General features: G+C 37.1%; 1 pseudogene; it reads left to right on the top strand.

Moving 5' to 3' along the window:
* The first annotated feature begins 1,324 nt into the window (after positions 1-1,324).
* Positions 1,325-13,387, top strand: LOC147826560 (protein SET-like; annotated as a pseudogene).
* The last annotated feature ends 3,639 nt before the right edge of the window (positions 13,388-17,026 follow it).

The raw sequence follows: 17,026 nt of genomic DNA, 5'->3' as shown, positions 1-17,026 counted from the left end.
ATATTTCAGTTGTCACATTGTAAAAACAAAATTCTATAACAGGCTTACATATCACACATACTCTCCCCCACAACTGGGGACCAACTGAATAATTTACAGTAGAATGGTGCTGCAGAGCCCTGTGCTTGTAGTGACTTGCTACTGATCATCCATTTCTACCCTTGTTATGTTCATGCCTGAAGGAAGAAACCACTGTTCTCAAATCTCTTGTAACTAGAGTTCTGGATGAGAATTTGCTTCTACCAATGAGAATCGTGTATGAGATCTGGAAATGGAAATCTCCTGCATAATAAGCTGCTAGCTCATTAGTGTTTGCAGCCAGACTCAGCATGCTAGTGTCTAGTTATCAGTTTTGTCATAATCTAGAAGCAGATGCCCAGAAGCAGCAGTCAGTGTGTAGTCAGCAGCTTCAGGAGAACTGAGGCAAGCTATGGAGCTCACGTTGTGGAAGCAGCAGCAATTTGTTGCTGTCTAGATCACAGTGGTGTGCCCTTGACTTGAAATTGGTTCAGGACTGGATACCTGTCTTCTGCTCCAGGAACTCATCCAACAATTTGGTGAGTACCTCATGTCCTACTTCAAAACCCTTTTGCCCAGGGATTTAGCTCAGTGTATCCACCGCCTGCCTTGTAAGCGCAAGGCCCTGAGTTCGATCCCCTGGTACCAAAAAAAAAAAACCCCTTTCTATCTGACATTCCTAGAATGGTTTCTGTTTCTTGTGCTGAATCCTAACAGATACTAATACTATGTGGGTATCAAAAAGGAGTAAGATTTTTATGGGCTGTGGAATGGTATTCATGTTTATATCATTAGATTCCAAATAAAAGTAGAAAATAGTATGTAAAGTGTATTTTCATTTTTGAAGAATAAAGTGTGTGTACATATTCAGTTACACATATAAACACATATATACATAGAAAAACTCAAGAAGGTAATATTAAAAATGAAAACAGTAATTGCTTCTAGGAAAATAAACATAGAGTCTAAGATGGAAGAAAAGTTTACGTTTATATACCTCTTAAACTGTTAATTTTTTCCCATTCTCATCAAACGGTTTTTGATTAAAAATTTTTTAAATATCAAAAATGACACATTGCTACAATGATTTGAAAAGAAAAAATCCATTAATCAACCTAGCATAATATCATTTACCTTTGTGTATATTTCCTCTAAATATTTGGGGGTTTTTTTTGTAATGAGATATGTACACATACAACTTTGTAATATTTTTTCCAGATTATACTGTATATAACTAACATTTAGAAAATACATATAATGTACCAGATATAGTGATTAGAAATTTCCTTATATCATATTTTATTGAAACTAAGACATTATTGATTGTATGATATACCAATATCTTTTATATCACTAAGAAATAACTTTTTTCAAAAAACTGCCCATAACAATATAACACAAACAACATATAGTGGGTTTTTCTTTTTCCAATTGAACCACGTGTCTCTGGAAGTTAAACAACTATCTAAAGGCAGCAGTAAATTTCTGACATATTTGTAGTTGACTCTTAATGATAGTTCTGCACAAAATATGAATTGGTCATACCAGCCTCTCATTACTCTGAAATCTCCTTCACAATTCTAAGGGCTTCCAGTTTCTCGTGGTATTGGCTAGGCTATGATAGACCCAAATCTCAGTCACAAAATGCAGCCCAGCTTCCTCTTTAAGGTTGCTCTGATGAATATGTGGAATTGCAGTCTTTCCTTCAGGGCAGTGTTATAGCTGTCTCAGTGATAAAACCAAGCCATGACAATGTCCAAATTAGTCTTTTTAATAGCTGGCAACCAAGGATGAGCTCATGCTCCCATCTTCCTTGGTACCTATCAAGCAAGGAAGCCCAGCTTTTAAAGGGAAAAACCACACAATAGAATGTCATGATCTCATCTTTGAGCAAGTACAGGAGTACAGAAGCATATTGCAAGTTAGATTCAAATCCAATTTTGGGGATCTGGCAGGAAATTTCTCTCTTTATGGTTAGGGTTATAGTATAACATGTCCTGTCCTTTGTTTTTAACCACAAGACATGTCCTGTCCCTTGCTCTTAACCACAAGGTAAGCTAGGTGCTAGTTGATAGGTCTCCCACCACCTCAGCAGCTATTATGTATAGTAGCTGCCCTCTTCCTATGTGCCTTGCCCCCTCCCCTGTGTGACATCATGCCAAGATGGTTGCTCCCACCAAAGAACAAACCCTTCTTCCCAGCATGCCCCTGTTCCCGCCTAGAAAGTAACCTAATACTCGCTCACCTCCTACCATCTAGTGACATCACTGACTCCTCCATTCCCTAGTCACTACCTCAACCAACCCCACCTCAACCCCTACAAACCCCACCCCAGTCTCTATAAAAAACTCTCCCTGCCCCGGCCATATTGCTTTTGTCTCTCCTTTGTTCAGAGACAGCCTGGCAGATCTGTTCCCCTAATAAAGGCTTGTTGTGGCCTGGTCTGGTCTTGGTTTTAGGCCCTTTTCCTGACACTAGTTAACATCACTTTGAACAAGCAGTCTGGGGAGGAAAACGGGTAAAGTTCAGGCACAGGCTATTGGGGGGGTGGATTTCTGGCTAACTCACTTCAGCCAAATATTTTCTTTACCAAGTATCAAATATAAGCCCTTCTGCTCTACTTCTATGCCTTTGTCCATACATGAATATTTTATTTCCATAATAGAATCTTAAGGCATTTTCAATGGCATTTAAACTCAAAAATTGTATATTAAAGCAGTGTATATAACTCAATCTATGTGACAGCCACATGAATAGCTATGGGCAAATACATGAGTAGGCGGCAGCGGCTCTGACTGTAAGGTATGGTGCCATCAGTTTTAAGTCTCAGCCCAATTCAAGAGATGTTAAAAGGTGAAAAATTCTCCTTAGAACATATGAAATAGATTATCATTCATTTGATCCTCAAATAACCTTCAAATCAGCTTTATTATTCCTCAGGTGAGACACCTGAGAAAGAGAATATCAAGAGGGCAGAGCGAGCGAGAGCGCGAGGGGAAGGGCGAATGAGCCACGCCGGGAGGAGGGAGGAGGCGGCCGACCCAGCGGGCGCCCGCCCGCATGTGGCGGGAGGGAAGCCGCCTGCCCGCCTGCCCCCTTCGCCTTCCCTTCTCATCCCCCTCCCCACTCCCCGGACCGCGGAGCAGCACCACTTCGGCTCCGGCAGCCAAAGTCAGTAAAAAGGAGCTCAACTCCAACCACGACGGGGCTGACGAGACCTCAGAAAAAGAACAAGAAGCAATTGAACATATTGATGAAGTACAAAATGAAATAGACAGACTTCATGAACAAGCCAGTGAGGAGGTATTGAAAGTAGAACAGAAATATAACAAACTCCGCCAACCATTTTTTCAGAAGAGGTCAGAATTGATCGCCAAAATCCCCAATTTTGGGGTAACAACATTTGTTAACCATCCACAAGTGTCTGCACTGCTTGGGGAGGAAGACAAAGAGGCATTGCATTATTTGACCAGAGTCGAAGTGACAGAATTTGAAGATATAAAATCAGGTTACAGAATAGATTTTTATTTTGATGAAAATCCTTACTTCGAAAATAAAGTTTTCTCCAAAGAATTTCATCTGAATGAGAGTGGTGATCCATCTTCAAAATCCACTGAAATCAAATGGAAATCTGGAAAGGATTTGACGAAACGTTCAAGTCAAACACAGAATAAAGCCAGTAGGAAGAGGCAGCATGAAGAACCTTCTTTATGCTTCTTTACCTGGTTTACCGACCGTTCTGATGCAGGTGCAGATGAGTTAGGAGAGGTCATCAAAGATGATATTTGGCCAAATCCCTTGCAGTACTACTTGGTTCCTGATATGGATGATGAGGAAGGGGAAGGAGAAGAAGAAGAAGATGATGATGATGATGATGAAGCAGAAGAAGAAGGATTGGAAGATATTGATGAAGAAGGGGATGGAGGATGAAGGAGAAGATGACAAATTGAACACTGATGGATTCCAACCTTCTGTTTTTCCTTTTTAAAAAAATTTTCTCCAGACCCTGGGAGCAAGTTGCAGTCTTTTTCCCCCCTCTTGTGCTCAGTCACCCTGTTCTTGAAATCTTTTCTCAAACACCATGGTTCTCAACTTACTTTGTGGGGAGATACCTTGAGCAGAATACAGTGGGAAAAGGGTTTCTACAACCTTCTGTCCTAAATTCATTTTGATCTCCTCCTGTCTCACACAAACTGTATGGAATCAACACCACCGTGCTCTGTGGGAAAAAAGAAAACCCTTCCGCTTCTATGTGAACATGGACAGTTAGCATTTACTGACACGTACCTGTCTACTTGCTCTTGTTTAATAAAAGGAAAAAAAAACTTTAAAAAATGGGATATAGAAGGTCTGCAAAGTGTGGGTTTGAGATGTTTGGGTAGGTTAAGTGGGCATTTGACAACATGGCTTCTCCTTTGGCATGTTTAATTGTGATGTTAACATACATCCTTGCAGTTTAAGATGACACTTTTAAAATAAAATCCTCTCCTAATGAAAAAAAAAAGAAAGAGAATATCAAAATGCATTGAGAAACATATCTTTTTTAATGTAATCGATCTGGTCCCACTGTCAACAGTCTTAACTATTAAACTATGTTGTCTCCTTGTTCTTAGATTTTTCCTTTATTGCCACATATTATTCATAATTATGGCAGCTTAATTCCATCAAAAGGAGAATCTAGAATCTAATTAATCATTATCAAATATTAATAATTAGACTGCTCCCAATTTTCTCATCATGAATTATATGTAGTTAGCATATTGATGAACATGGCTTTTCACAACCCTAAGGGACAAAGTTTTTTAATATTACAAATAATAGTCATTCTAAAAATACAGAAATTACTAGCAAGTAAATAAGGCTGCTATAATCTCATCATCTATACCAACATGTTGGTGTATTTCCATTAAATTTTTCTTTATACATTTTTCATACAGTTGATATTAGAATGAAAATATCTTTTTGCATCAAACTTCATTCACTTAGCACATTGCATTAGCTTCCTGTGGCTGTTAGTATACTAAAACTTTGTAGTTTAAAACAACAAAAATGCATTCTCTCGAAGTTCTACAGGCCACAAATCTGAAGTCAAGGTGTGGGAGGGCTGCTGTGCTGCTCCTGCAGGATCTAAGTGGGGCATCTTGGTCTTTGCCTTTTTCAACTACTAATGATTTGCCAGTGCCCTTAACCTGAAGCCATAGCACTCCAATCTCTGCATCTGTCTTCTAACTTCTCTACACGCCTGTATCTTTTCTTCTTTCTCTTAAAAGGACACTTGGCATTGGATTTGGAGCCCCCCAAATAATCCAAGAAGATCCTATCTCAACGTTTTTAACTTAATTTAATTACATCTGAAAAGACCTATTGTCTAAATAAAGTCACATTTGCAGGTTCTGAGAATTAGGGCATTCACATAACCTCCACATTCAAATCACTACAAGTACTGTAAACATTTTATCATATTATTAAAAAACAAGGAAAATTTTAATAGCTGCATAATAACATGTTTACCCTTATATTCTAGCATGGTTACCCAATTATTTTTTATATACTTAAATTTTTCTGTTGCAAACAATACCTTAATTCAAAATAGGAGTTTCAGGAGGCCAGATTCCCACTGCAGAAAATACTGAATCAGAAATTATGAACTGCAGACCTGGTGGCACATGCCTGTGATCCCAGCTATTCAGGAGGATGAAGCAGCAGGATCCAAGTTTGCAACCAGCCTGGGCAACTTAGTGAGACTGTCTCAAAATAAAATTGAACAGTTCTGGGGATGTAGTTCAACAGCATAATACCCCTGAGTTCAATTCCCAGTGGGGGGGGGGGTATTGAATAATTTTGATAAATACTACAGAATTATTTAGCTTACTTTTTTCTTTTTCTTTTTCTTTTTTTTTTTTTGGTACCAGGGATTGAACTCGGGTCCTTGTGCTTGCTTAGCAGGTGACGAAAAGCTTACTTTTTTTCTTAATTAAGAAGTTTAAATTTTTTTACACAGTAGACTTCTTTTTATTATTTAGTGGGAAAACCGAAGTGATTATGATGAAAAAGTAGAAGGGAGGATTAGTTCAAAAATAGAAAAAGACAAATAGGTGGGCAGAAAAAATGCTTTAGGAGGAAGGTCTGCTGATCCAAAACCTATTCAAATGGAAAGTGACATTTTCACCAGTATTTAATTAGCAGTATGCAAAGTACTCTGCAAGAGAAACAAGCAGCCCTGTCCATCTTCTGGGAAAATGTGACTGTGAGACCACTGATATTATTCCATGTTTTAGCCAGGCCAAGAAGCTTCAAGACAGCCTGGTCAGAGGCAGAAAACGGGGCAGGATTGCTAGATAACTGCTACATTAAGCAAAAGGAATATTTGAGGCAAGTATCCATTTATACCTGTCACTGTGGCCTGTGGAGAGAGGTATGTAGCCAGTATCTACTAACTCATTAATAAGTGATTGAAACATAGTGGTTAGCTTTTTGTCACTGTGACCAACTACTTGAAGCAAACAACTTAAAGATGGAAAGAATTATTTTGACTCATAGTTTTAGAAGTTTCAGTCCATGGTTAGCTGGCTCCACTGCTTTTAGGTCTGTGCAGAGGCAGAAACATCATGGTAGAAAGATGTGGGCCAAGGAAAGCTGCTCATCTCATGGCAGCCAGAAAATAAGAGGGAAAGAGCCAGAGAGGAAGGGGCCATGGACCAGATATAATCCCCAAGGTCACTCTCATGATTTAACCCCTTTAACTAGGCCCCCGCCTATTTCCAGCACCTCTCAATAATGCCATCCAATTATAATTTCATCAGCAAGTTGGTCCACTAAGTTAAAACACTCATGATCCAATCACTTCTCCAGACTCCGCCTCTGAATGTTATTGCTTTGAGTATCAAGCCCTCAATACATGAATCCTCCTGTTTCACTTCATATTTAACCCATAATGTCAGTGATATTGTGGTGTTCTAAAATCACAAATATAAATGGAGAGGATAATAGCTAGTTATGAATACAAGCTTGCTCACCCCTGTTGGCAGCAATGCATTCTCTTCAAAAGCTAAACTTTCTCCAATTAAGGAAGACAAATTCCTATAGTCAGTAATCTACAAGACCAAAAGCATCAACATGCTTCCTATTGCTTTGAAATATGGTGCAGAGAAACTGGATGTGCTGGTACATGTCTGTAATTCTGGCACTCTAGGAGGCTGAGACAGGAGGATCACGAATTGGAAACTAGCTTGGGCAATTTAGCAACTTAGTGAGACCCTGTCTAAAAAACATGAAAAGGGTTGGAGATATAACTTAGTGTGAAGGCCCTGAGTTCAAACCCCAATGCAAATAAATAAATAAATAAATAAATAGATAAATAAAGTATAAATGATAAAGATGTGATTCTTTGTGCTGTGTATGTATCACGCTCCTAAATGAGGATACAAGTTTGCTTCAGAGCAATATAGAACTAAGATATTTCTGACATCTTGGTGAATATTTCATTAATTGTACCTCTTTATGAAGAGACTGATGATTTAACTCAGATTTTCCTATTTATAAAGGACTGCTACATTCCTGATTCATATGGTTAATTTGAGATTTGCTAGAGTGTAAGTGCTGTGTGGAAAGAGGAAATTGGAAGTCAACTGATCTAGATTCAAATGTTAGTTCTAGCTGTGTTTACTCTTTGATGAAGTGTCTTCTATAAAATGAAGATTATAAAGTTCATTTTAGAAAATTGTTATGGAGATTAGAAAGAAGGTCTGTAAAAAATATTGAACACTCAAATTATCAGTACATGAGGTTATCATTACAAAGAATTAGGCAGCAGAGTGGCCAACTCGGGACCTCATTGATTTCTCACATATCCTTAAGCTCACTTGAAGTGTCATGTGCTGTCACAATTCTAATATTATTTTGCAAATATGGCAAGCAGTTAAAATAAAGACTTCCTCGGGCTGGGGATGTAGCTTGGCAGCACCATGCCTGCCTGGCCTCAGTTGGATCTCTGGGACTGAAAAAGACTTCTTTATAGGGATATATATTCTCCTTTCCTTATGATAAAAGAAAATTTTGCTAGGGTGAAAAACTATCATGAAATCTACACATAAGGGTAGATCTATGCTTATACACATCAAAACAATGATAAATTATTCACAGCACAGTGGAGAATTATTGACATTGATGTTATACCTTTTAAATAAACTAAATGAGAAAAAGAAAGAAAAATTGAAGTTTCTAGAGTAGCATAGCTTGATAAAGTGTAATAAAATTAGCAAGCCAAACCACAGTTCTGATAATTTTGACATTAGAGTGATCTATTGGTTTAGGGAACATCAATGAAGACATGTTATTCTCTTTCAAATTATAAAATAAAATTATGATATTGCTATATTCAAGATTTTTTGATATACTGAAGTTATTATATGTCACTTTAAATTTACAAAATCCCATGTGCTTAGAAAAGTTCAATAGTCCTTTTTGGAAGTAAACCAAAGAGTCATTGGCAAGGGACTCCTGAGGTTGGCAGCCCAACCAATCATTCTAGCAAGGGACAGCTGTGACGGCAGCTAAGGGGTCATGGTCTACAGGCTTCTTAAGGGACTGCAGGGACAAGAGCTCCAAATGTAATTCACTGCCCTAGGGTTATAACTAGAAACATTGTCTTGGAAATATTTGTTCCTTATACAACTCAAAACCTTGCACAACATGGCCGGAACATAGCCAGTGCTCAATAAATGGCTTTTGAATGAGTAGCCTACCTCACGAAGCAGTTTTCCATTGAGGGCAATGCCACTGTTTGCAAAGTTCTTCAAAAACAGAACCTAAAGTTATTTAAAGTTTTCACATTTCGGTTCTAGTCCCCTAGCATTTTATATGTCTGAAATTGATTCATTAGATGGAAAAGGGAAACATATTAAACTTATCATTAACTTTTGTTTTGACTTGTAATTAGCTAGGATTTATGAGATGCTACAGGCTACACTATCTGGGAAAGGGAGCATAAATGTATAAATGGGATATCTTTATTTTATTGAACTTAGAATAATACTGTAATTTGTTTTCATTGAGGCATTATATATCTGATATATTTTTATTTTACAGTGGCTAATGATCTTCTAAACAAATTAGATATATTATTCTAGTTCAATCCTGGAGATATAACTTTAACTTTTCTCCACAAAAATACTGAGACTTGAGATCAGGTCAAGTCAATGTAAAACATTACAAAGTATGAATACACTTTTCATCTCCATTCTATTATGATAATTTCATTATCATGCTACTACTATAATTTAAAATTCTAACATCAATGGAGTAACATGTTTGTTTGTTTTTTGAGGCAAGTTATTTAAGGCTGGCCTTGAACTCACTATGAGGCCCAGGCTGTCCTCAAAATCACAGCAATCTTCCTGCCTCGGCCTCACAAGCGCTGGCACCACAGGTGTGCACCACCACGCTCAGCTTAGGGTAACATTTTAGATGAACTAAGTGAATCATAAAGGAAAATGCATTAAAATTTATATTAAACTGGATCATATTACTATTTATACTAAGTTTTGTGGTACTTTGCAAACAAATTTTTACCAACTAAATTTTTTTCCATAAGATGAAAATAATTTTTAAGTTTTATTCTCCTTTATTTAGGAAGAGTTATCTTTTCCTCTAAATTTGATAGGCCACCTTCAAGGAAAAGAATTACTTATAAAAAGAAAATAGATTACAAAGTATCTAATTTTTTATTTACTTAGAAAACCTTCAAATTGACTGGCTAAATGAAATATGAGAGATTCTCAGTCTTGGAAAACTTTTCTCTAAATTTAAAAAACAGTTTATAGTCTCTTTGTTGTCAAAAACATGAAACATTCAAATTCACCTTGAACTGTTTTTTATCTTAGTTCTTAGTCTTCCATGTCTTATTTTAAAAACCTCTGTCACATCAATTAGATCAGATATTTTCTTTAAGCGCTATATTTTTTCATGTCATCTTATTGCAGAGATTAAAATGAGCAAGCAAAGCTCTCCTTCAAAGCATCACTTTCTCTCTGCCACACTATCGTCAATCACTCTCTTTAAATATTTCTAATTCAATTTCCAAAGTTTAAACCAGAAATGAGAGGTAGCTGTTCTATATTTTGCAATCTTCCATGGCCTCCTATTTATTTCAATTCTTCAATAGGAACTGTAATCTGTAAATAGTATCATTGTTATTACTATTATAGGTCCATCATGTGTATAATTTACATTCTGCTCATCCTTTTTCCTTATTGTTAGTTAAATGTATGTGCTGTTGTTTTCTTTTCCAGTACCAAGGATCAAAGTCAAGACCTTGTGCTTGCCAGGCAGGTGTAGCACCACTGAGCTACATCCCTGACTCTGTATGTGCTCTTTTGCTAATAGGTTCTTTTTTGGTTTTTTTTTTGGTACCGGGCATCAAACTAGGGACCCTGGGCTTGCAAGGCACATGGTGGCACCACTGAGCTAAATCACTGGCCCAATAGGTTTTTAAATAGTCTTCACAGCACTTCTTTTTCATATTTACTTTTACCAATTATTTGACTAACACTTACTATGTTCCATAATTTAATAATTGTTATTAAACTGTTATTATTATGACTTTTCACAGAAAAGATGTTTTATGAAAGATTTTTATAAAGCATAAAATATGAATTGAAGAAAGAAAAAAATACAATAAAAACAAGAAAGCTGCAAGATCTAGTTAGCTGAGCTGTGTTTTCATTTTTAAGAAGTTCCATACCATTCTTATAAAACCTGCCATAATTCAGAGATAGGATGCACTAGGTTTTTTGTTTGTTTGTTTATTTATTTTTGGTCTTTGCTTATCTGGGATGGGGAGAAAAGTGGCTCCTAATTACCTATTCCATTACCTGCTCACCATGGACCTGGGCATTAGTTTTCATTTTACATTTTGACTGCTATCCTCAGAGAACTTCTGTTTCCTGTGATAGCAATGATCTCTCTCTTTTGAGAGTTGCAATCCAAGGTTAAAGCTGATTATTCTCCCAACCTTCTTATAAGTGTTTTGTTAAACGGCACCTGTCTGTGCTTAAATATTAGGTAGGAGAGCCATTAGGAAGGAAAGCCAGAAGCATGGCAGACATAAATATATTTTTCTCTATTGCAAGGACAAAGTGACCTGGAAGATATTCACAGTACTAATGCTAATGAGAATAAACAAGCCCTGCAGAAAGATTGAGATTGTAGGCCCCAAATCACTATGTTTAGTTCACAGCATACCAGGCTCTGTGGGTGGAATACAGAGATGAATGAGGTGATTTGCCCCCAGAGAAGCTCATTGTCTAGCTTCTTTTTTCCTGTGAGGATAGGAACATCACCTGGGACATCACTATTGGAAGATGTAGTGAAACTCCTCAAAGAGAGCTGGCCAAGCATTTCTCAGGATGAACAGAGCAGGCTTTGAATGGCATAGAATTCATGGGGAAAAAATGGCACTTTTCTACCAATTAATACTATTCATTCCCACCCTTTTATTATTAGATTTAACAAATAACTGGTATGTCACTACTATCTTTATTTCCTTGCCACTTTGCTCCTTACTCTATTGAGATCATCAGCCAGATAATTCCTCTAGAACTATATCCTGATCACTTAACTAAAACTATGTTCTAAAAGGACATTCTTCCTTGAAGATTAATTTAGTGGTATAATGTGCACATTCACAGCAAGGAAATTAACAGAATGGGCTTTGGAATCAGGCAGACCCGGTTTAAATGATTCTAATTCTACTACTTACTATCTAGCTCTATGATCTTGAAGAAGCATCTTTAAAATCTCATCTGTGAAACAGGGATAATAAAATCTATCTCATGAGGGTGGGTGTGGTGCACACCTGTAACCCCGGCATTCAGGAGGCTGAGGCAGGAGTTCAAGCCCAGTCTGGGCTACATAGGGGGCAAACATATTTACCAAAAAAATCTATCTCATGAGATCATCATGGATTTAGTAAGATAAATTATGTAAAGCACCTAGCACAGAGCAAGGCACATAGTTTGCATTCAGTAATATAATTTTAATTTTTAAAAAGTCTTTCACAGTCTATTTCTCCTGAAATTTCTGTATCATGTGAAAAATACCACCATCTCATACTAAGAAAAAATACTTGCTTTGTTCTTCCAAGGCAAATCCTTAAATAATCCTTAATGTCTAATTTTTAGACTTCCATTCTTTCTAAGAAGCTGTTATCACTTTTTGCCCAGAAGAAAAGAAGACCTTTCCTTTTCTGGGAAGACCCAGAAAGAGGGTCATACCATCTTGACCGAAGCAGTAACCCTCAGTGTCCGGGTATAACCAGTCCACAGCAACCTTGAGAGAGCAAGACTAGTTGGTAATGCTCTGATGTCACTCTCCCTGCTCTCTGATCTGTTGCTGGAGCTACCCATTGGCTGAAACCATTCAGGGAGTAGGAGCCACTAATATAACACACAAATCAGCCTCTCCTAGTGGAGAGAAGGTGGAAAAGAGTAAGCACAGAAAGGCAAATAGGAGGTATCTAACACAGGTACATAAAAATGAATCTAAAGAATATGTATGTCTTACTCATTCGTACATATGGCTGAACCTAAAATGTCCCCCAAAAAACCATGCCTCAAAACTTTGGTTGCCAGCTATTGGGCTTTGGAGAGGTGATTGGATCATGAAGGTTCTGACCTCGTCATGGATTAATCCATTGATGGACTGATTCTTTGGTGGCATTATGGGACATGATGGAAATTTAGGAGGTGGAAACTAGCTGAAGGTGGATCCTGGGGAGCTGTATCTCCTTTTCTGTCTTCCTCTCCACTACCTTTCCTGTTGGCCAAGACCCCTGATGTGAACAACTTCATCCTCCACAAGCTCCCAGTACCATGATGTAATGGAGCCAGCAGAGTATGGACTAAAACTTCTGAAACCGTGAGTCAAAATAAACTTTTCCTCCTTTAAGTTGTTTTTCTCAGGTGTTTTGTCACAGTGACAGAAAGCAGATTCACCCTGAAGGTATCTTTATTATTTTGGCATAGGAAAAAAAAATTTTGACAATGTGCAAAAAAAAAAAAAGTATCATAACTGCTATAGCCTGGATGTTGAACGTCTTGGTCCTTAGGATGGCCTTGGCCTAGGGATGTGATAGAACCTTTAAGATGTGAGAACTTCTCTCTCTCTTTCTCTGTCTGCTTTGGTTTGAGATGTTACCCAAACAGAAGACACCTAATATTCACTTTATTTCACTTTAAATTGTATATATAAGTTCATACATTCTTATGTATATATAATGTATTTCATAATTTTAAAAAGAATAAAAATCATATTTTCTTCCTTTATTAAAATAGGCTTACATGTGATATACATTAGCCCACCTAAATAAACACATTAAAACCCATTTCTTAAATTAATAAAAGGGAAAACAATATTTAATTTTTATGTTTATATGTATAAAATATGTATCTATTACTTATAAACCAAAGTATTGATAAATTCAATTATATTAAAATTAAAATATATTGGAGAAAAATTTTAACCTATAATACATCTTAAATGTTGATAAATGTAGACCTCCAGCTATATTATATATTATTTTATCCTTAGTAGTAATATTTAAAATTAATTAGCTTTACTTCTCAGCTCAGTGTGATTAGTGTTTATATATACAATAGACATTATCCATATAGTAGTTCTAATTCCCTAAGACATAAAAGTTAAATATCACTTTCTTTATTTTTAAAAGAAAGCACTGAGAACCTGCTAAGTTAATCAACTTTAGGGGCAGAGCCAGCCAGCTAATAGCTGTAGAGACGCTAGAATTGAGTCTTCCTGACTCCCAGATTGGTGTGCTTTCCATCATATTACAGCATGGCTCTGCTCTCCACCCTTTTGCAGTCTTTGGATACACTTCTGTAATACGTTATCTGAGGAAGCTTTTGTGACTTCTTAGTAAGAAATGACATCAAAGATATGGACACTGGAATAAGTCATTTATTGCAAAACTCAGTTTATGTTCGAAATGAAGGGTCTGACCATAGTTCCTTTAAACCAATCATAGTGGCACATGCCTGTAAACTCAGCACTCAGGAGGCTGAAGCAGGAGAATTACTGAGAGTTCAAGGCCAGCCTGGGCTACATAGTGAGTTCAAGGCCAGCATGAACTACATAGCGAGACACTGTTTAAAAAAAAAGGGGAGGGGGTTTCTTTAAGCAGTAACTGTGTTATTTAACTATGAAAGTATAATGATGTCATTCACCTCCAGATTAATGATGTTCCTTTTCTGGAAAATATTAGGAACCTGGAAATAAGGTTAAATTAGAAAGAAATTCATAAATGTAAACCAGATTCTCATAGCAGAAGTCCGTTTTTCCTAACAATAATTTGTTTAAAGTTTCTCTATATCAAGATAATTGCAAGAAGCCCAGGATAAACTTATAAAATGTCTAAATTATATGTATTGACAAAATGTCTTATTCAAACTCAATTCAGAATTATTCAATCAAACTAAAAGCATATCTAATACTTCGCTTTTGAGGTTCAGCTATAATGAATGATAAAGACTGATTTCTGCTTAGTATACCACTTACCACTAAATGATAATTACCATCAGTGCTTACAGGTGCTTTTTAAATTATCTTAAGAATTTAAAGGCAGGGGGGTGGGTGGGGAGGCTAGAGTGTGATTCACTGGTAGAGCAGAATGCTGGGTTCAATTTCTAGCATAGCAAAGAAAGCATAATAATTTAAAAACCCCAAAACTTTTAAACTTGAAATTTGCTGGGGAAAAAAGATTATTTCAACTTAGGCTGTACCTAAATAATGATAAATTTTCAAACCAGTTTGGTGAAAATTAAGTATTCTGATACTATCTTTGATATGCTCCATAGAAAATGCTGCTCTCACCTTATGAATGCCTGAGTATTTAAAACAGATGCAATCAGAAATGATTACAACAATGATGAATGGTTGATCCCATTAAAGAATCCATTATTTGCAATCATTTTAATCTCCTATTTAGAACTAAATTTAACAGGTATGTACAGTCCTCCAGTAGTTCTCAAGCAGAGCTTCTGTTGCCCTCTAGGGGACATTTGGCAACGTCTGGAGAATTTGTAATTTGTCTCATCTGGGCGGATGGGGTGGGGGGTTGCTGTCCATAGCAGCATTTACTAGATGGAGAAGCCAGGGCTGCTTCTTTTTCTTTTCTTTCTTTCTTTCTTTTTTTTTTCTTACCAGGGATCGAACTCTCGACCTTGCACTTGCGAGGCAGATGCCATGCCACTGAGCTAAATCTCCAGCCCTAGAGCTGCTTCTAAACAGCTCACAATGCACAGAACAGTCTCCCACAACAAAGTATCAGCCCCAATCCAAAATAGCAATAACACCAGATATTTTCTCCTCTTCTCTGGAGGAGAAACTTCTTGTAACAGGAACTAAAAATATTTATCAACAGTTTTAGAGGACTAAAGGCTCTAAAAGTTTAGGGTTTAAAAAGATAAGATAGGAAATGCACACACTCATGTTATATGTATTTATATATATATGTCATATATATATGTTCAGGCTATACACAAGTATGTGATGTGCTAATAAAAATAAGACTACTTTGTTAGCATGTGAAATTAATTGTTAACATTTAGACGACTTACTATTTACAAAGTACTTTTTTAACACTCTCTCCCTAGTGATATTGACATCTATAGCTTCAATTTTCACCCTTATAATTATTATTTTTAAATATTTATCTCTAGCCCACACCAATATACTACCACCCCCTGCTACTTTTCTGTTCCCAATATTTCATTCATTATTCCCTCTGCATTACTTTGCCCCTTCTCTTCATTTTCCAGGATTACTATTATGTCCCCATTGTCTAAAATCACACTATAATGTGGTTATAAAATAAGGAAACATCCTTTTCTTAGTGGAGAAATTATAATAGTTTCAATCTTGATTAATTTCTGGAAATCAATCTTCATCAGCTTCTAAGAGATTTCAGGACTCCCACATGGTCTCCAAGATTCCCATGCCCACTGAGCCTGTGAGGCTGTCGTGTCTTCCTGTGGGATCAAACTCACCACTCAGGTGGACATGACTTTCTGTGGATGACTACTGTTACCAGCACCCTCAGCTAAAGGAGGACTTAACCTGCTCTCTCCTGTGCATCTCTCTCAGAAGCCAAGGACAAACCCTTCCTGACTTCCCCACAGCATAACTGACGCTGGACTATAACTCTGAGAAAACTTCACAGGAGGTTTAAGAATTAAAGAAGAACTAGAGCAAGGTAGTTACTTACAACCTGCCCAGGCACACACAGACCCACAGGGATCTCATTGCCAGCCAATTCCTGCCTAGCCAAAGGGTGGCTTCTCTTCTGGAAATGATTCAGGAATTTTCAGACCTTGGTGTTTAGTCCACACTGAGTCTGGCACAAGAAACAAGAGCCAGTTTTCTTCTCACGCCATCTGTGACTTTCCAGTTTTCATTCTTGGTGTAATAAACAGGGGAATTTAAATTCTTTGCAGACAGAAATCTTGTCACCCCAAGTAGCCTTCATGAACCCTCTCTTACCTATTTCTCCAGCCCAATCAATTCTTGTTTTCCTCACTCACCTTCTATGCTTAAATCTAGATGTTCAGGATCACTACAAATCCCTGAACAGAGATTCTCTCATGCCACTGTCTTTGCTGTTGTCTAGACCAGAAATTCCTTTTACTCCTTCACCAGTAAGCCGTATCTTATTCATTTTCCAAACATAATCCTGTTGTCACTACTTTCAGGAAGCTTATATTTGCCTGATCCCTATGCCTGGGCCAGGAATACTTTCTCTTTGATCTGGAGCACTTATTCCTTATTCCTAGTACACCTTATTCCTAGTACACCTCTTCTTCACACTTCATTGAAAGTGTCTCTTCCATGAGCTTAGTATCTCCTTAAATTCAAAAGAAATGTTGATCTCTGAATTCCACAAGCCAGTACAAGATTTGCAATATGTGAAGATTTCAAAAGTTTAATGAATGTTGAT

The sequence above is a fragment of the Heterocephalus glaber genome, unplaced genomic scaffold (assembly GCF_053883595.1).
Source record: "Heterocephalus glaber isolate CG9 unplaced genomic scaffold, H.glaber_assembly_v1.0 deba00001465, whole genome shotgun sequence".
Lineage (NCBI taxonomy): Eukaryota > Metazoa > Chordata > Mammalia > Rodentia > Bathyergidae > Heterocephalus > Heterocephalus glaber.
This window is presented reverse-complemented; position numbering and strand designations above follow the sequence as displayed.